The sequence below is a fragment of the Chrysemys picta genome, chromosome 1 (genome assembly GCF_011386835.1).
Source record: "Chrysemys picta bellii isolate R12L10 chromosome 1, ASM1138683v2, whole genome shotgun sequence".
NCBI classification, from domain to species: domain Eukaryota; kingdom Metazoa; phylum Chordata; order Testudines; family Emydidae; genus Chrysemys; species Chrysemys picta.
In genome coordinates, this window is record NC_088791.1 from 188,334,572 (window position 1) to 188,356,242 (window position 21,671).

Below are 21,671 nucleotides of genomic sequence, written 5' to 3' on the forward strand. Positions count from 1 at the left end.
TAGCATTCTCAGAAAAGAGCAAGGTGGTTTTTGGAAAGGGTGTGGATGCACAGACCAGATCTTCACTTTATGAAACATAATAGAACAATGCTTAGAATTGCAATGGCAAAGCTACATAAACTTCATAGACTTTGAGAAGGCTTTTGATAGCATTCACAGGACCAGACTATGGTGTATTCTGCAGGCATATGGAATCCTTCTCAGTATAATCAACCTCATCAAAAGCATCTGTTCCAACTTTACATGCAGTGTTGATCACAGTGAGCTCACTTTTGAAGTCAAAACAGGAGCAGAGCTGTGTCATGTCTGTGTAATGTGGCGTACAACATAAGACATACCAAGAGGCATTAAATGGACACCCTTCTCATCCCTTGAAGACCTGGACTTTGCAGATGATCTCGCTCTCCTATCACATACCCAATACCATATACAAGAAAAAACAACTCGACTCAATACATTCAGCCAGCAAACTGGACTGAAAATCAACCGCAATAAGACGGATATCATGACCTTTAATATTGCCTCACCATCACCAGTACGGATAGAGAATCATGTTCTCACCAATGTAGAACATTCAGATACTTGGGCAGCACCATCAGCCAGCATGATGGAACAAGCTAGGACATCCGGACCAGAATCAATAAAGCCAGGAACACCTTCAGGAGCTTAAATACAGTCTGGAAATCATCAAAATACAACACCAAAACCAAACTCAAAATTTATCAGAACTGTGTACTTTCAACACTACTTTATAGTGCAGAATTCTGGGGAATGAAAAAGTATGACATGTCTAAACTGTCTTCATTCCATACAACTTGCCTCAGAAAAATCCTCCATATCTTTTGACCCAGAACAATCTCAAACCAAGCTCTATTCACACAGTGCAGCCAAGAAGATAAGAGCATTTTCATTGCCAGGAGACGTTGGAGATGGATTGGCCATGTGTTTCAGATGGAAACTGATTCCATCACTAGAATAGCAATAAGATGGACACCTGAAGGCAAGCGAAATGGAGGCCACCCGAAAAAAACATGGCAAAGAGCTGTGGAAGCTGAGCTGAAAAACCTGGGGCTTAGCTGAGGAACCATTGAAAGACTTGCCAGAAAGACTTGGAGGAACTTTGTCGCTGCCCTAAACACCAGAGGCATAATGGTAACATGACAATGATGATGATGAATACCTTGACTATTGTGGTAGTTCTATCAAATGTTTCACTGATGGCATACAAATCTTGTCAGCAAATTTGCTTTAGGCTGCTCTTTGCTGGTGTGTGATAAAGATAAATAACCAATGGCCTATACTCATGATTTTATTTAATATTCTTGGTAAACTATTTATTATGTCTGTCTCTAAATGCTGGTCTCCTCTCTTGCCTCCACTCTTTATTTTGCACAATTTAGTGATTAATGGTTAAAAGGACAAAAATCTTAGCCAATTTGAACAAATAGTTCTAGTGTCTTGATATTGCTGGGCATAATTCCCAATTCAAGTAGACGCCAGTAAATTAATGAAGAATGTTACTGATCTGTTCTAGCCATACCAAATCAGGTTTTGATCTTGTACAAACTATGCAGGGTCAGACCTAGTCAGTTCTTAGATGGGAGCCTAATATTAAAAAAATAATTCCTGGTGTGACCCACAGTGTGTTGTTGATGAATCAACTGGTCTGAGTCAATGGATGAGATGCTAAACCAAGTTCCTGACCACTTCAGGTCACTAAGGGGTCCCGTGGCATTTTTTTCAATAGAAGGTCTGTTGAAGCTGTAGGCTCTGTGGCCCTATCAGTCTCTGAGGGAGGCCACACCTCCTCGCTGTCGCATATCTGTAAAGGTGAGCTCAAAGGGGGGAATTAGCTACACCTAGTGCTCCAGTCCTCCGGCCGGGCAGAACAGTAAGGCAGTCTATGAGCCCCGGGCCCTCAGTCAGGGCAGGGCAGCAAACAGTTAGTAGACTCTGGCCTGCAACCAGGGTAGAGCAGCTGAGCAGTCTATGAGCCTCAGGCCCAGTCACGATGGAGCAGCAAAGCAATGCATGGGCTCTGGCCTGCAATCAAGGCAGAGCGGGTAGGCAGTCTATGAGTCCCAGGTAAGGGAGAGCACCAATACATTCTAGAGGTTCAGGTAAGGGTGAGCACCAAGAGAGTCTAGGGGCTCAGGCAGGGCTGAGCACCAAGCACAGTCTATGAGGCTCAGGTAGGCATGCCTGAGGAGCACAGGCCTCCTGGCCTAAGGAGGGGGAGTACTGCCACCCCAGGAGTGGGATGGCAGGGGGGATGCGGGCCTGCCCAACTCCACCGTGTCCCAGCCCAGGGCCCTAACAGTGGTGGAGTGGTCCACCACTGGGTTAGCAGGGATCCACCCGCAACACACAGACCTTGTATCAGGCCAGCTCCCAACCAGACTGTGGTCTGGTTTCTCTGGGCTGCTTCCTACTCTCCCCCTTGGGTGTACCTGCGTCTGTCATCTCAGGGTGGGGGTTCTGGCCAGTCTGCAGGTGGCAGCCGCAGCAGCAACTCGGTGTCTCGATTGGCCGGCAGCCCAGGGAGATCCAGCCAGTGCTCAGGCGGCCACCCTGGCAGCTCCTCTGCAGGCTCCAGCAGCAGGCGGGATGCATCCGTCTCCTGTGGGGGCTCCCCCTCAACTGAACTGCAGGGCCCGCCTTTTGTACTTGCCCTTCCACGTCTGGCGGGGCAGACATGGCTCTCCTGGTTCAGCCCACCAGGGGTCATGTTGTGGTCCCTCCCTATCACTCTCTGAGGGAGGCCACGCCTCCTTGCTATAAGGCCTAGCGTCCTGGCCAAATTCCAGCTTTGAGTAATTACATTCTGCCTTCCTAAACTTCCTCTGTAGTTTCACCTGCATATGGTTTTCTTCTTCACTTCCAGTTCTAGAGCTGAAACCAAGAGCAGTGGGAATGAGGGTTGTGAGACCAGTGCTGAACCACTGGCAGAGCTACTGAACATGGTACTTTGTTGATCAGAGTCTAATAAAATGAAGTCAGCTGAGGGAGTAGGCATTGATGGACGGTGGACCAACAGGCTGGAACACTGATCTCAACATACACTGGGATTTATTAGACAGATGCCTACGAAACACATTGTTTCCCGGGAACAGTCAAATGCATTTCGGTCAGTTGCTGGCCCTCAAGATTATCTTAAGTCTTGCTTTCTACTAGATTAATGGATACTCTAAAACATCACTTATCCTGGTTGGCAATAGGCATAACTGAACATCTCAATAATGGCTGCTACACACATTTACATTCAATGGATTGCAGTTATGCACCTGTGCCCTAGCACCAACCTGTTTCCACCCCTCTGTCATGCTCACTTTATCTCTTGGAGCTTGTCAAAGTTGTTGAAGGTTAACTTGAGCTATTTCAGGTTAAAGTGACTTGCTTCTATATTTTTTTTTGTTGCAACTCATCTGGTGTTTTAAGCCAAGTTATCCAACCCACTTTGGAAGCATATTTACTGAGATGTGGCATGAGTTTACTCACAACAAAGTAGATGTGGGTGCATCCCCATCCCAAAACAACTGCTGTGCATCTAGCAGTCCTCTTACTGGCTACCTGGGTCAGCCTCTTTGTTTACCTGTCTGCCATTTACTGCTGCAGGATCATGCTGACAGGATGTCACCTCCCCATTTAAATAATGGTACAGAGCCAGGTGGGACCCTTTGCAATTCCAGCTCAGGGGGGTGTTCACACATGTGGATTCAAAACATGATTATTCAGCAGCCATGCCTGCTACTTTCACCTGGAGCTGTGCTGAAGATTTCATTGCCATCTGGGGAGAGGAATGTGTAAAGGCCCATCTGAGGAGCAGTCACCATAACCATGGGTCTATCAGACAACCACGAGTCTAATGCACATATCTATCATAATTAGAGCTGATCAGAAATTTTCTGATGAAACTATGGGCTTATCTACACAGCACTGCAGTCCAGACTATAAGGATGTGAACTGTAGAGCCCTCTAACATGTTGTGCTCTAACTGCCCCATGTAGACCCTGCTGGCACAAACCTAGTGTGTGTTAATGTAGTCATGTTTGAAACCGGATTACACCAACATGAACTAGGTACCTTTTAGTTCTCAGCAGCAATGTCTACATGGGGCAGTTAGAGCACAACAAATTAGAGTGCTCTAAAATTCACGCACACCCTAGTCTGGACTGTGGTGCCATGTATCATAGATTCATAGAAGTGTAGGACTGGAAGGGGTCCTCAGTAGTCATCTAGACCAGTCCCTTGAACTCAAGGCAGGACTAAGTATTATAGACCATCCTTGACAGGTGTTTGTCTAACCTGCTCTTAAAAATCTCCAATGATGGAGATTCCACAACCTTCCTCGGCAATTTATTCCAGGGCTTAACCACTCGGACAGGAAGTTTTTCCTAATGTCCAACCTAAACCGTCCTTGCTGCAATTTAAGCCCATTACTTCTTGTCCTGTCCTCAAAGGTTAAGGAGAACAATTTTCCACCCTCCTCCTTGTCACAATCTTTTATTTACTTGAAAACTGTTACCATGTCCCCTTTGGTCTTCTCATCTCCAAACTAAACAAACTCAGTTTTTTCATGTCATGTTTTCTAGACCTTTAATCATTTTTATTGCTCTCCTCTGGACTTTCTCCAATTTGTCTACATCTTTCCTAAAATGTGGCACCCAGAACTGGACACAATACTCCAGCTGAGGCCTTATCAGCATAGAGTAGAGTGGAAGAATTACTTCTCGTGTCTTGCTTACAACACTCCTGCTAATACATCCCAGAATGATGTTTGCTTTTTTCTTTTTTTCTTTTTTTGTAACAGTGTTACGCTGTTGACTCATATTTAGCTTGTGGTCCACTATGACCCTCAGATCCCTTTCTGCAGTACTCCCTCCTATGCAGTCATTTCCCATTTTTTGTGTGCAATAGATTTTTCCTTCCTAAGTGGGGTGCTTTACATTTGTCCTTATTGAATTTCATTCTATTTACTTCAGATCATTTCTCCAGTTTGTCCAGATCATTTTGAATTTTAATCCTAGCCTCCAAAGCACTTGCAACCCCTCCCAGCTTGGTATCATCTGCAAATTTTATAAGTGTATTCTATCTGCTATTATCTACATCATTGATGAAGATATTGAACAGAACCGGACCTGGGACTGATCCCTGTGGGATTCACTCGATATGCCCTTACAGCTTGACTGTGAACCACTGATAACTACTCTCTAGGAACAGTTTTCCAACCAGTTATACACCCACTTTATAGTAGCTCCATCTAGGTTGTATTTCCCTAGTTTGTTTATGAGAAGGTCATGTGGGAAGGTATCAAAAGCCTTACCAGAGTCAAGATATGCCACATCTACCACTTCCCCCCATCCACAAGGCTTGTTACCCTGTCAAATAAAGCTATTAGGTTTGTTTGACATGATTTGTTCTTGATAAATCCATAGTTGACTGTTACTTATCACCTTATTATCTTCTAAGTGTTTGCAAATTAATTGCTTGATTATTTACTCCATTATTTTTCTGTGTCCTGAAGTTAAGCCGTCTAGTCTGTAATTCTCTAGGTCGTCCTTATTCCTTTTCTTATAGATGGGCACTATATTTGCCCTTTTCCAGTCCTCTGAAATCACTCCTGTCTTCCACGAGTTTTCGAAGATAATCACTAATGGTTCAGACATCTCCTTAGTCAGCTCCTTGAGTATTCTAGGATGTATTTCAGCAGGTCCAGCTGACTTCAAGACAACTAACTTCTCTAAGTAATTTTTAACTTGTTCTTTCCCTATTTTATCCTCTAATCCTATCTCATTTTCACTGGCATTCACTATGTCAGATGTCCATTCGCTACTAATATTTTTGGTGAAAACTGAAACAAAAAAGGCATTTAGCACTTCCATCATTTCCCATTTTCTGTTGTCTTTCCCCCCTCATTCAGGGCCTACTCTGTCCTTAGTCTTCCTCTTACTTCTAATGTATTTGTAGAATGTTTTTTCTTGTTACCTTTATGACTCTAGTTAGATTAATCTCATTTTGTGCCTTGGCCTTTCTAATTTTGTCCCTATATGCTTGTGTGTTTTTTTTTTAATTTCATCCTTCATAATTTGACCTACTTTCCACTTTTTGTAGGACTCTTTTTTGAGTTTCAGATCATTGAAGATCTTCTGGTTAATCCACCGTGGTCTCTCACTATACTTCCTGTTTTCCCTATGCATTGGGATAGTTTGCCTTTAACAATGTCTGAAAAACTACCAACTTTCTCAAACTGTGATTCCCCCTTAGGCTTGCTTCCCATGGGATTTTACCTACCAACTCCCTGAGTCTGCTAAAGTCTGCCTTCTTGAAACCCATTGTCTTTATTCTGCTGTTTTCCCTCCAACCATTACTTAGAATCATGAACACTATCATTTCATGATCACTTTAAATTATAACTAAATTGTTCAATTGTCAGGACATTTCTCTGATTACTGGTGGAAATTATAATTCACTAAACAATTTACGTTCTTATAAATCAACATGCAGCAGTCTAGCTCATTGAGTCAATCCTTATTTTTGAGGCTGCTTTCTTGTGCTTTGAAATCCAAGTTTTTATTTAAAAAAGTCTTTAGCCCTTATGGTCGTGAAGAAAAGCTTCAAAAGAGGAAACAAAAGTAAACTGATGCCTGCTGAAAGTCTGCACACCACCTAAAACTATAGCTCTAAGAGAAGTGGACTATCCCCTGTTGAACTCAACTGGGTTTTAGTTCTGGAACTTAGGTACAGTACTTCAGATGTTAACATTTTATATTTCATTGCAGATTTTATATTTCAGTGCACACAAGACAAAGGACAGGTTTCAGAGTAGCAGCCGTGTTAGTCTGTATCCGCAAAAAGAAGAACAGGAGTACTTGTGGCACCTTAGAGACTAACAAATTTATTAGAGCATAAGCTTTCGTGTAGTCCACGAAAGCTTATGCTCTAATAAATTTGTTAGTCTCTAAGGTGCCACAAGTACTCCTGTTCTTCTTTTTACAAGACAAAGGAGTGATCGTATTATCAAGATCTGCCAAATATAAGGGGGAAAATGTCTTGTCTTTTCGCAACCTAATGGGGTTTGTATCAGTACTTTTTTCTTTTTTTCATTATGACCTATTATTGGGCTCAACCATTGTAAAGATCTGCACAATTGTCACAGTCCATAAACCTATAGAAGAATTTAATGAAAGAGCCTTTGGCATCTCTTATACTTTACAAAGAGGGAGGATGCTTTTTTCTATAAGTCATTTTTGCAAGTAGATTTCTTTTTAATTTCCTCATTCCTTCTCATACAGTCAATAGCTGTTTGCATTGATGCAATTCATATTTCTGATCATGCGCACATTTCACTCTTATTGATTCTTGAGTTAATAATTTGTACATAAATCACCAGTCAACATACTAGTTGCAGTTAGTATTGATTAAATACTTCACTGAACTTCACTGAGGTATTTTACTGAGGTATGCAGCTATTTAATAAAATGATGGTATCCTCTCAGGGATTTAATTTCTGGTGCAAAACTTGCAAATATTTAGTTTTTATTAATGTGTGTGGTGCTTTCACTGCTACAATTGCAAATGTAAATTGTTATTGATTAGGACACATTTCCATAAAGTAACTCTTCACTTAAAGTCATCCCGGTAAATGTTGTTTCGGTGTTACGTTGCTGATCAATTAGAGAACATGCTTGTTTAAAGTTGTGCAATACTCCCTTATAACGTCGTTTAGGAGCTGCCTGCTTTGTCCACTGCTTGCAAAAAGAGCAGCCCGTTGGAGCTAGTGGTGGGGGCTTGGAAGCAGGGTGGACCAGCAGCCCCCTATCAGCTCCCCACTCCCCTAAGTTCCCTGTGTGGCAGCCGCCCAGCAGGCTAACAATTGCCGGGCAGTTCAGCTGTCCCTCCCCCCACCGCTGTGTGCTGCTCCTGCCCTCCGCCTTGGAGCTGCTCCCAGGAGCCTCCTGCTTGCTGTGCAGAGGGGTGGGGGAAGGAAAGTAGTGCTAATGTCAAAGTGTCCCCCTCCTCACACTCCTGCCCTCGATCTCCACAAAGTGGGTGAGAGAGACGGACATGACAGGGCTCAGGATGGCAGGAGCTTGCTGGCAGCAGCTGCTGTCTCAACTTGTCGATCTACTTTAAAAGGCAGTGTACTTAGAGTGGGGTCAGCATGCTTAAAGGGGCAATGCATGTCTCTCTCTCTCACACAGTGTGTGTCTCAGTCTCTCTCTGCCATGCTGTCTCCCATCCCTCCATTTGTGCTGCCTTGTAGAGTGTGAGCCTTGAGGGCTCAGCCGATTGCTATTTCATCATTTAGCAGTAAGGCATTCTCTGGGAAAATATCCCACCCTCTGACTTCACCACCTCAACCAAGCTTCACAATCATCATTGCTGTGTACCAGTATTAAATTGTTTGTTTAAAACTTATACTGTGTATATATATATAAAATATAGTCTTTTGTCAGGTGAAAAAAATTTACATTAATTCTTATGGGAAAATTGCTTAACATCATTTTGCTTAAAGTAGCATTTTTCAGGAACATAACTACAATGTTAAGCAAGGACTTACAGTACTTAGGATTGTAACTTTATTATAGTAGCACAGGATCAAGTGTTTCCATTAGGAGTCTTTCATTTGGTTTTACTGGGGACATAATGCAATTCAGACAGTATAGTAAGGAATGCCCTCATTATTTGCTGTAGCTCAGTCTATGAGTGTATGCATATTCACTAAGAGAAATGTCTGCAGTAACAAGAGTGAAGCTTAGGTAGCTATTGTGACATGTATTGTGGTTAGCCTCAGGTTTGCTGATTTTAAACAATGCTTAATGACCTGCCATAGCTTTCTAAGGTCAAGACAGCTGCTAAAGATAGTCTTTCCTTCTCTAAAATCATACACAAGTACCTGACTCCTCACCATCCCCACTGCCAGACACCAAAAACCCCACTTTGGGTACAGCAATAAGCAACAACTCTTGCTCAGTATCCTATGGCTGTGTTGAGCAGTTGAGTTCAGCAAGTCCAAATGCTGAACAGTTACGCTTATCGCCTCACAAGAGGTGCTCGGCACCTTCCAAGATCAAGTCCAGGAGAAGCCAAATCCAGCAAAGTACTTAAGCACGTCAGTCCTACTGACTTCCATGGATCTACTCACATGTTTAAAGTTGGGCATGTGCTTGTGAGAAGATCTACTGAAGTCAGTGGAACTCCACATGTGCTTTGCTGGATTAGGACCTGAAATGATCAAAATCAGAGACACTCCTTGTTAGTCTGCTTCTCACTATCTAATTACATGATTTTTTAATGACATATTCATGGTCAAAAAATGGTTTTAAGTATTTGAGAGTCATCATTCCAAGAGACTTAAATGAAGTGGTTAAGGTCAATATTTTCCCAAGTATTGGCGAATAAAAAATGCAAAGCTTACCTCTGCTTTTTGGGGAAGAGGGGAACTATTAAGATGTTTCTTATGTACCAGGTTACTTGCAAGTTATCTAGGATATCCACATTCTGGATTTTTTAAAATTAAGAAGTTGTTTTATTGGGTGAGGGTGTAGGAAGGAGTTGTTGGTGTTGCCACCTGGCTGGTTTTTAACCAGCCTGGCCAGTTTTTGTATTGTCTTTCTAGTTAAAAGATTTTATGTGCCAGGGTTTTTTTCACTTGGAACACAGAGCACTTTATAGTTCACACTCCTGTAGCCCGGACTGCAATGCTGTATTAAAATAAGGTATGAAAAACTATAAAAATAACATAAAAATATACATATTGTAGGGTTATTTGCTGAGGGATTGTTTTGTTTTTGTGAAAAATGGCTCTCAAAACATATTATTATTTTAGTAATAATTACCTGTAGTGTATATTTAAAATATGTTCCTAAAAGTCTAAATCAAGTCAGGGTTGACAAAGAGGTTTCTGCCAGACAAAGGATGTATATTCACCTGTCTGCCTTAGTTCACATGTAAATTAAGTGATGCAAGTCAGCACCATGGAAGCCCTGTTTGCATAAAAAGTCAACATGATGATGTGAAGTCAACATGGAGTCAGCACATCAGGGAATAAACCCCGGGAAGTCATTTTGACTCTGGAGACAAACAATGACTTCAGGGAATGTAAGAAGAAAGCAAAATGGCACTCCTTTATCCTGCACCTGAGGAAGTAATCAGGCAGTGTGATTACATTTGTGAAAACCAGCTTCCAACTTGCTCTGATTGGAAGCTCTGTAAAGGACATTAGGAGTGAGATGATCTTATTTAGAGAGAAGGTTAACCTGTTAAGTTAAATCTCTAGAAAGTGTGTTATGATTTTGTTTTACAAGTAACTTTTCTGTTTCCATTACCCTTACTCACTTTCCCCTGACTTAAATCATAAGCTTTGATCATAAACTTATGATTGTTTTCACTATAAATATATCTCAGTGCTGTGATGTTTATATAGGCACTGATCCTCAACTCATTCAAACAAACTGGTGTGCTCACTGTCTGGTATTTCCATGAATAGCCAGTGACAGGGGCTGGATATCACTAGGGAATGCTACAAAGGGGCTCAGGGACTGGGGTACACCTATTGTTAACCTGCAAAGCAAAGTGAGGGCTGGCATAGCCCAGAGGAGACTGGGTGGCTAATAGACTGCTGTTGTCAGGGAGCTGACACACAGTTAAGCATCAGCAAGTCTTTCCCCCTCACTGGAGAAAGTGTCACAGGGCCTCTAGGGACTATCACAAAGCAATTAACAACAATAGGGCAAAATACTCCACTCCATAAAGTCCACACAGGAGGACTTTATATTTTCTCAACATGTTCTTTTAAATGAATTTAAAAGAATGCATTTTGTATTTATTAAATGTATTTTTCTAGTATAATACTGACAATGTCTCTTTTTATATGAAGATCTTAAAAGACAAAACTTTTTTCAAGTAGAAACAATACAAACCTTTCCAATAACATAGCAAAATTGTTAGAGCAAAACAGAGATAACCGATCAAAAATTATCAGTTTCTCAAATGCTTTATGTCAAAGACAAAGGACAAATATCTCTCCAATTATGTCGTGATTCAATTCCGTTATGCCCTTAACTTCAAACATTGTTTTAAGTGCTTTCTGAAATAGGCATGGATTTAAGCATATGCTTAAATATTTTCCTGTGCTGGGCCTTATAAATATAGAAGCACTTTTTCCACAAGCAGTACTTGGCATCAATAAACATCTGAAAATGGTAATGATTGCCTTCCAGACAGAGAGATTTGCATAAACAAAATAAAGATATAGTTGGGATTTTTCAAAGGAGTTTAAAAGAGCTTAAATTTGGCCACCTAATTTAAGCTCTCTTCAAATCCTTTGAAACCCCCAGCTTTAGTTCTGCCAATGTCCAAAAGATAACAGGAAAGAAAAGTTTTTCAGAGAGAGGGTGGGAGGTCAGTGAAAGGAACAAATATGAGTGCAGTATTTAGCAGAAGAAATGACAGTCAAACAGTATGGTCAAAGAAAAAAATATTTATAAACAATTATAAACCTTTGAGAATTAAGAACTGCAGAGGCTGAGGAATATAAAATGATACGTTTAAATTCTGAATAACAAATTTTCAATTAACAGTAATACTTGCTATTCAAAAAGTTCCTTACCCCCACCTCTTTTGGATGAATAAAGAGGGCAGATGGTATGAAGCTAAACCAGGAGATAAAAGGGGTGGTGAGACATGGGAAAAGAGGTAGAAGTAAGGACAGGGAGAATCCAAGGAACATGATGGAGGGAAAGGGGAAAGTCCTCTGAGGGCAATAGTGGGGAGGGAGAGCACAGTCCTAACTAATACATTGTAACTGTACTTTTTTTTAAGCAGACAGAATACGCCATCTCTGCAGCAATAAGAGAAAATTGGAGGAGAATGTAACAAATACTTATCAGGTGGAAGAGAGAAAGATACTGTCAGTTAACAATGGTTACAACTGCTTGGCTTTATTAAATGTAAAGGATCAGCACCAGAACAGCATATTGTGGGGGTAGAGGAGGAAGGTCGTCTAAATGGACAGTGCCTCCACTATGCCAAAGAGGTGCTGCAGATGAGGAAGTTACTGCCTTTGTGTTTTGCTTGCTTATTGCCACTCTATCATAGTAAAATATGATGAATATTTGAAGGACACTTCAAGACATTTAGGCCTTAATTTGACCTATTTTGCAAATTATGATGTAGAAGAGGAAAAAAACAGATTAAAAAATGAAGTATTTTAGGAGGCTAAGCTCTGTCTGGTAGGGAACACATTTCCTCAGCAGTTTTTCTAAGGGGACTGCTCAGTGCAACAACAATGGAGTTTACTCACTAGATTGCAGGCTGGAAACTTGCTGCTTTATTTAACTGCATCACAAGAAGGGGGGGTGGGGAGGGAATCTCCACTGACTAAAACAGGATGGAAATAAGAAAGCAGTAGAGCATGGCTCCATGCCATAATACTCTGGATAACCCAGTTAACCCTATTATAATCACTTCACTGCAGCAGTGGTGTCTGGATTCAGGTATAATACATCTAGTGTGGTGAGAAATGCCCCCCAAAAATGTGGCTAGTGTTCTACCCCAGCACTGGAGGTGAGGTCAGGCCCCCTCTGGAATTAGCAGCACTAGTTGATGCAGGGTCCTATGCCTTCACCTTCTCACCTGTTGGTGCATTTGCACTGACATGGCCATAATTTGGATTTTAATGTCTCAGGCGGAATGGGGGGACTTTTCTCTTAGCAAAAACTCAAATCAGTTTTATTTAGAATTCTTTGGATTAATCAGAGTATATGTTGTATAAACAAAAGCATTCTTCCTGCTGATTTCTGAGACAGGACAACTTAGTGACGTATTTTGGTAAGAATCCAAACATCGAGTTATTTCTGGAATTCTACCGCTCTGCCAATTAACTCCACAATTCAATAAATATTACATTGCATCTGTTAATTAAGGACTATACTTTGCCTTTTCCTATCCAGTCATCTAAAGAACTACCTGGAAGTTTGTAAGTAGAATATATCTTTTTGAAACTTATTTTCAAAGGTAGGGTATTAACTATTATGAATTTTGAACAATAATTGCTTTAATATACTTTTAAATGAAAAAGCCAGTTTAAAAAATGGTTAGTATATGTGAATCCAGAAGGGATAGGACATACTTTGTTATTTTTAATTAATTCAATAACTAGTGTAAAATACTAGATACATAATGCTTTTCTTCTTCCGAGTGTTTTTACAAACATTAAGTCATGAATCCCTGTGGGGCAGATACAGTACCAAAGTATTATTCCCATTTTACTGATGGGAATATTGAGTCACAGAGAAGCTCTATGATTTGTCGAAGGCAGCAGTTCTCAAACTGTGGCTTGGGGCCTCAAAGAGGGTCACGACCCCCTTTGAATGGTGTCGCCAGGGCTGGCTTAGACTTGCTGAGGTCCAGGGCTGAAGCTCGAGCCCCACTACCCGGGGGCCAAAGCCAAAGCCCAAGGGCTTCAGCTCTGGGTTGCAGGACTCAGGTTGCAGGCCCCCTGCCTGCTGTTGAAGCCCTTGAGCTTCAGCTTTGGCCCCCCCACCCCAATACAGGGCAGTGGGGTTTGGGTGGGCTCAGGCTTCAGTCCCCACTCCTGGGTCATGATGTAATTTTTGTTGTCAGAAGGGGGTCGCGATGCAATGAAGTTTTAGAACCCGTGGCCTAAGGCAAACCCAGAGTGGAAGTAAGTGTAAAAGCCAAGATGAGCATGCTGGTGTGCCTGGCACCTAGTTCGTTCTTATGTCACTCAACCACAGCTCTCTTTGAGATCAATCATACTGACAGGTGTCAGCTTGAAAACTCTGCAGAATGAAGCTCTCTATTTAACCACAGAACTGGTAGATCATAGGTAATAGCAGTGCAAACTACCCCACAACACCCCAGTCCTGACCTGAAGAAGGTGCTACTTTCAGTAGTGACATGGTATTTCACTCTGTCTATTCAGAAACTGCCAACTAGTATAGTAATCATGATGGTGAGTTTCTGATGCAAATGCTTGTCAGCTAGACACTGGGGTGAGACCACCAATTCCTTTCACATAAGCATTAAACCACCACTAGACGGTAATAATTTTTGATCATTACCAGTCTAGCTAAGTATACTTTAACCTATAACCTAGAAATTGTAGGCTTAGTTCCCCAATATCAGACCCTCCGGTCCCTCTATAAATTAGTTAACTTATTCCATGTAATCTCAAAATTTGGTGGATGCCACTAATATCCCTTCTGCAAATTATATTGCAGCATTGCAAGGTATTGCTGATTTGCTAGAGCTCTGCGATTCTGCAGAGCCGCTACCTAGAAGATCAAAACGTCACATCACCTCTGATTCATGGTAAATGTAGCCAGGAAAGATATGCAGATATCTGCAGATTATTACAGGCTATGCTTTCAAAATGGCCCCCAAAAGCAGTGGGTGCAATTTTGGGGGTCCAATTTTTTTTGGTCCCAACTCCACATCCATTGACTTCAATTGAACTATGACAACTTATGTAAGACGAAGATCTAGCCCAATGAAAGAGTCAGAAACAATTAAAAACAGCTCAAGGAAGCATAGATGACGGTCCAAAACAATCCATATCTGTTTTCTCATTGGCTAAGAAAAGAAGGAAAAATCTTGGGTGCTTAACCGCTCTGGCTAATCTTTACATGGTTGCTGATTTTTTAAAAATAATGTTGGCTAGCAAAAAAAATTACTGCAGTTTTCTCTACTATATCGCATAGCCTAAAATAGCTATGGAAACTCAGTGAGGACTGCGGCAGTGGGGTTGAGTAAAACATGGGGAGACTGTGCTGGAGGTCTTACAGGAGTATTTAATGGTCGACAGGCTATGCAACTATGTTTTGTAATGAGGCCCATGCAATGAAAGATCTTATGCCAGGGCATAAGGGTTTCAGCAGTTTTGTTTTTAAGGTAAGTTTATTGTGTTTTGTTAAACTTTTAAGCATATTACAGATTTAGAGTCTATGATAAGTGCAATAAAAGTTTAAATCAACAAATTCAGAACATCATTTACAAAAATCCATCTTTTAAAGCTGTCCATCTGGGGCCCTTAATCAAAGGGAAAAACCAGCTGATTTACTTAAAACCTGTAAATAATTATTTCAAATATTTTTTTAAGTTCCTGACCTTTTCCCCCTTGGAGCTTATTGAGCTTAACATGTGTTGAACATATAACACGCAGGCTGAGTAGCACTTCAGAAAATTATGTAAGGGTCCATATATATACAGCAAAAATCAAAATATGGATTTGTAGTGTCCTTCTCTGTTGTTGGGGATGACTCAGATTGGGATGGGGGGAGGGGAATAAATGAAATAAAAAGTATATGAATTTCTGTAAGCAGATGGGGAGGGCTGCTGTTTAATGCAGCAAGGTTGATCCACTGATTCACACCCATCCAGCAAAACCGGTGGCGGGAACGGGGAGGAATGGCCAAGTTCAGGTGTGAAGCTTGGTACTTTAACCTTCAGTCAACTTGGGACGTTTGTGGCACAAAGGCCGTGTGTCTGGCTCCTAGGGTTCTCAGACTTGGAGAGGAAAATATGAAAGCACAGCACACTTGAGCAACTTCTCATGGATAACTCAAGAAATAGAACTAATGGACTCTCCAGGAAGCGCCGTCCAGCACTTCCCCACCAGTCAGAGGGTAATTGCAACATGAGACCTTTGTGTGATAAGAACTTAAAAGAAAAAGAAAAGCTGAGGAAGATCCAAGAGGCCATCAAGAATGCCTCTGCTTCCCTCAAAATAAAATAAATTGAAACATAAAACCTCAAATTAAAATAAAATAATTCTGCTCGAGCAGCACAAATCAATTGGAGTGGGGTAAGGGATCTGCCCTATCATTTATTATTTGTATTGCAGTAGCACCGAGGAGCCCTAGTCATGGATCAAGCCCCCATTCTGCTAAGTGTTGTGTTCATGATCAGAAGTTCTATCCTGGCTGTAAACAGTTAACAATATGAAGAAACTGAGCAGAATATATGTGTAGATTTAGTCTGGGAACATGGTGTAGAAATAAATCTCCCTTTGGCTGCAGGTGTTCAAAATCAAAACAGCATCCCACTTCCAACACTTTTGTTTGGAAATCTGACATGAGATGTGAACTTAACATTTTTACAACACAGCTAATTGCTTCATTTTGCAATCATTTACTGTCCGTAGTTGTGCTGCTCTGTGAAGTGGTAATTAGCAATAAAGCACTTCCTCCATGTCAAGTTCTAATCCGTACCCAATTTCAGTGAAAATCTGAACTTTCTCCCACTTTGCTCACCCTAAATGGAAATTTTGATAGGAGAGATGGGTAAGGTAAAAACAGAATTTCTGCCGGTTGTCTGTCTGTCTATTACCACTCCTAGATTTAAAGCCCGCTTAGTTTTCAGGTTAAAATAAGTTTAACTATGTCCTCCAACTCCCCAGAGGTCATTTTTACAAAAGTACCATCCAATTTAACATGATTGGCAGGTTGTACTCAGAAAAGGTTTAGGATGAGGTCAGAGAAAGTGTTATAGATCAGGATTAAAGTAGATTGACATAGATACATGGGGAAATTTGCACAATGCCTGCATGCACTACACCTGGCTCTTGTCTGGCTCTGACCGGTACTATTAGTCACTTTTAAGAGCACAAAATTCATATCAAATATTCTGATCAATATATACAGTCTAGTAAATGTTCCCAAGGCTGATTCCCCAGATGCCTCCACACTCTCTCTTGCTGGCGCTACTAGAACTGTATATGAGCTTAAGTGCAGGACACAAGATGAATGTTCACATGCCTGGATAAGAAAAATCACTTTCAACCTCCAAAAAAAGGGAATGATGCAGAATATAGCATCAAAATCCTGTTACATGTAACATGGCCTACAGGTCTTGAAGACATTACTATGGGTTTGTCTACATTACAATCGGGGGGGGGGGATTGCAGCTCATATAGGTATAACTCAGCTAGCTTTGATCTAATTAGCCACTTGAGTATGTACCCAGGGCCCAACCTGAGGGGGCTACCCTACGCTGCCACCCCTGCTGCCACGGCTACAGTGCTATTATTACTCAAGGTATCTAGATCAAAGCTAGCTAAGGTATGCCTACAGGCGTTGTGTCACACTGCCTGGCTGCATTGTAGACATACCTTAAGGATATGTCTACATTGCAAAGGAGGGTGTGGTTGTAGCACAAATAGGCATATCCATGCTAGGGTGACCAGATATCAAGTGTGAAAAATCAGGACAGGGAGTGGGGGGGCAATAGATGCCTATATAAGAAAAAGCCTCAAATATGGAGGCTGTCCCTATGAAATCGGGACATCTGGTCACACTAATCCATGCTAGCTTTAACCTAGCCACCACGGGTAACAATAGCAATGTAGATGTGATGGCATGAGCTTCAGCACAGGCTGCCAACCAGAGTTTGTACCCAAGCTCCCTGGAGGGAACGTACTAAGGTTGCTGCATGGTTCTGAAGGATGTAGATGTTCAAGAGATAATGCCTCATAAAACTCAGCAGTGGAATGAAGGGAGGGAAAATGTACAAGAGACCAAGGAAGGGAAACGTACTTTGGAAAATCTGGTATCCATTCATTTGAGCCACAAACTTGGCTATTATGCATGAACATTTATGTTTTAAATTATCCACTTATTTGCCAAACATCCATCTAAGAACAAAGACCACATTGGCTATTCTCCGTTCATGACGATCTGCCCAATGATGGATGTCTTTTGTGGGGAGTGAGAGGGAGGGTGGAACGTGAGGTCCATTAAAGGAGTGAATCATGTGAAGAGGACCCAGGGGAAAGTGCAAACAAAGACTATTCTGTGAGCTAGACTCAGGGGATACAGTGGTTCATACTGGTAATGTGCCAAAAGTTTGAGGGGCCAACAAATCTTTATATTAATGGGCATGATTTGCATAAAATGTTAATAAAAGAGACATTAAAATTAATACACCCACTATAAAATATAAGTGTAACGACTAACTTTACAGAATTGTTTTATTAGGAACATGAATGTCTTGCTGGTACATTCTTCATATTATTCATGTTACTTCAGCTGTTCAAGCATTCCTGAAATGCAAGACATTTGGGGAGGTATGGTATCACACTCGTGCAGGCCACAGTGCCATATTAAGATATGAAGGGGCGACTTCTTTATAAAGGACAGAGTGGTATGATAGTTCAAATAGGAAACTACATGTTAGAACTGGAATCCTGAGCCTTGTCATCTAGCAGAACTCACCCCATCTAAGAAGCAGCTGACTAGAGACTCAAACACCACATTTTGTATTACTAATTTTTAATTTAAAAATAATCAGCTATGGAAGTTTGTTGGCATGGCTTTCCCATCAATATCCAGGCCATCATTAATAAGCACAAATGCAACAGGCTGTTAACAGAGAAGATATTTTAGAACACAAGAAAGGGCAGACTCTCATTCTTTCTTCTACCAAAATCACAAAGTACCACTAGAATGGAAAGAGAATAGAATATATGCACCTTCATGAACTGGCTGAATAAGCCCATTAACAAATAAAGCGATAGAGAACCATCTTTAAGGTTGGGCTTCTCAGGTAGAAGATTAATGTGCATCAGCACTAATATGGTAAAATATGTCATATCCCACTTTATGTATTTTTTGAGCATCAAATGTACAATTTAGGTATTTATTTTGGGTGATCAAGTTTGAAAACTCAGCCCTTTGTGTTTAAAATAAAATATCAATGTAAACATGGGACTTAACACAGAGCCATCAAGCTTTCCTCATACCCCATTTCATTAATTCAAAGGAGAATATCCATGCAGTTTTTGTCTTGGCAGCCAGGGATCCATTTTTGTCCCTACAAGGAGTAAAGTGTTCATACCAGTAGGGTAGCTATTTTTAAGTCATTGATATGAATGGATAGCTTCAGAGTACCAGATGCGGGATTGGAACACCACTTTGTACTGCATAATTGCCCTAGAAAGTTTTCCTTTAAGGTAAGGAGATGATCATCCTCACTGATTACATTATGTGTCCCAAAATGGAACTTTTGCAAACACCTCTTCCCCTAACAATAGATGTACTTCAGATAGAGTGATCAGACAGCAAGTGTGAAAAATCGGTGGAGGGTAATAGGAGCCTATATAAGAAAAAGACCCAAAAATTGGGACTGTCCCTATAAAATCAGGACATCTGGTCACCCTAACTTCAGGTGGCAGGAAAATCATTTTATGTAAAGTGAGAAGAGCTGAAGTCAGCCAGTTTTCATCTAAATTATATTAAAAAAATCTTCTGAAGTGGTTTGCACAAATTTAATTAAAATAGAAGATTTAATAAAAATATTTTATACCTGGTTTTTATACTTTGTATATTATTCAAATATGTATAATTGAAAATGAAACTGTAGTTTCCTCTATGTCTATACCTCCAAGAAGTCTCTTAATGGTTGTTTTGCTATACCTAGAAACAGTCCATGTTATTGCACTCACTGTAGCAACAACTTGCATAACAAGCAGTCCAGCTGGTAGTACTTCCTGGAGAAGATGATTGAAGGAACCCTACCTGCCATCTGCTAGATTGTGATGTCCTGATTAGTTCAAAGTTGCTTATGAATTTAAAGATGCTTGAATCCATCTTGCAGCTAAAATGGGAGGAAAAAAACTTGGTGGGGGAAGGGATAGCTCAGTGGTTTCAGCATTGGTCTGTTAAACCCAGGGTTGTGAGTTGAATCCTTAAAGGGGACCTTTGGGGGATTTAGTTGGGGATTGGCCCTGCTTTGAGCAGGGGGTTAGACTAAATGACCTCCTGAGGTCCCTTCCAACCCTGATATTCTATGAATAACAAGAAATCCCTTATAAAAGTTAATGATATTGTATCAGTTGCTAGTATGGACCATTACAACACACTCAGCACCTGTTTCAGAAATACAACATTTTCCAAAATACCCACTTTATGAGCTGAACTTTTACATGCTTGATCGGTGCCCAGAAATGATTGTTTTTTCACACTGAGGAAAATCCCTTCAGTTGACTTGAAATTGTAAGAGGATGAATAAAATACATTTTCCCTACTGTTAAAAAACACAGTGGGAGAAGCTAACCAAATCCAGCAGAATCTTTATATATGAAATTTGACTTGTCCATTGTAAAAATGTAAATAAACAAAAATGAGCAGTACATACCCTGGGCCAAGTACATATATTGAGAAGGAATAGGAGGGCTTGGGGCTGGGCAGAAGTTCAGCAATTTAGACAGGAAGGATGGATTGGTGGATAGGATGCTATTATGTGATCTGAGACATTTGGGTTCAGATCCCCTGCTTAGCCATAGGCTTCACAGGTGACCTTGGGTAACTTACTCAGGGTATGCTGATGTCAATTTTTGGGTGACCAATGTGAGATGCCTTATTTTGAGCTGTGTGCGCTGCACTTTTCTAAAACTTTTCCACATTTGAAGTGTCTTAGGTTGGTGTATGCAAGAACTGAGATACTCAACATTACTACTCACATTGAAAACCTTGACCCAGCTGTTATATATGCCAAAATGTCATTAGCAGGCCTTCATATGTTCATTAGTGTTTGCAGTCTTATTTTTTGAAGTGTACACCCTTTAAAATCACCAGTTTGTCTTTATTAATGCTTATATCAACAAGTAAATAAAAAACCACGCATACACAAAAGACACCTAGCCATCTTAAGCACAGCGGCTATAAACTATTCTGCAGCATTGGAAAGATTATTCCCAACTAAATAATTGATTATTTGGTACATTCCATAATTATGATATTAAAATGGGAAAGTTTAATTTAGACCAAACAAAAATTGTTCTAGGTGAATTTGCACTACTTGGTCTTTAAGCTTCCTGCAAAAATAACAGAAGTACTGAACTGGTTCTTCAAATTAAATCACTCTTATGCCTCTTCTGCAAAAAGGATGAGACTCTTTTAAAGTCTCAAGAAGAAGAAGCCAAATTAGCTTTGCATTCACTAAATGAGGTAAGAATACAAAGCAAAGCACTGTAAATAATATGAGATGAAATATATAGGGTAAAATACAGTCTGGAATAAATAAGTGAAGTTAACAGACATTTCTCAGGCAGATTCAGTAATGATGCATACAGTGGTGTGAGTTCCTAGCACAATGTAATTCAAACTGGCAGTGGCCACCAATTCTGAGAGGTTGGGAATTCAGTACACAGTATATAGTTTACCTGCTGCTGACCTCTTCAGTTAGGCTTTTCTGGAGTGGTTTGACTCTCTGTGCTGGTAATTGTATAGCTCTCTCAAGTGGCTCCTTTGCAAGTGTACAGTATTCAGAGCTTTAACTTAAAACCTAACAAGATGCCAGAGCCAAGTCGGGATCATGTACTTAGTGTAATCTAACTATCACTCACTCAATTTACAAGAAATTCAGGAATCTTTATCCAGCACAGGAGTGTTAAAATATGAAAGGTAGATCAAATCCAGGCACACTTTCTTTTAAACATATTCAATATGGAAAAGCTGAACAACCATCCCATCCAGTCATCTGTAAGGCACGTCTCCATTCTATGGGTAGGCATAGGTATTACTCAAAACACTGTGAAGATAACTTGCTAACTAAATTACGCTACTGATTACCTAGGTGCCTAAAGTTATAGTAGGCATCTACATTCATATTTAGACACCCAAAAAATGGCCGATTTTAGTACCTGCAGC

General features: G+C 40.7%; 2 long non-coding RNA genes across 3 annotated transcripts in view; one reads left to right on the forward strand and one right to left on the reverse strand.

The window, feature by feature from the left end:
• LOC101931248 (uncharacterized) overlaps positions 1-21,671 on the reverse strand; it is a 153,377-nt gene that overhangs the window by 92,874 nt on the left and 38,832 nt on the right. The gene's annotated exons all lie outside the window — the stretch shown is intronic.
• Positions 18,880-21,671, forward strand: part of LOC122174227 (uncharacterized) — a 36,987-nt gene continuing 34,195 nt past the window's right edge. For both annotated transcript variants that reach the window (XR_006175782.2, XR_006175784.2), the window contains exon 1: positions 18,880-18,973. This is a non-coding gene — a long non-coding RNA (uncharacterized LOC122174227). The remainder of the gene's footprint in view (positions 18,974-21,671) is intronic.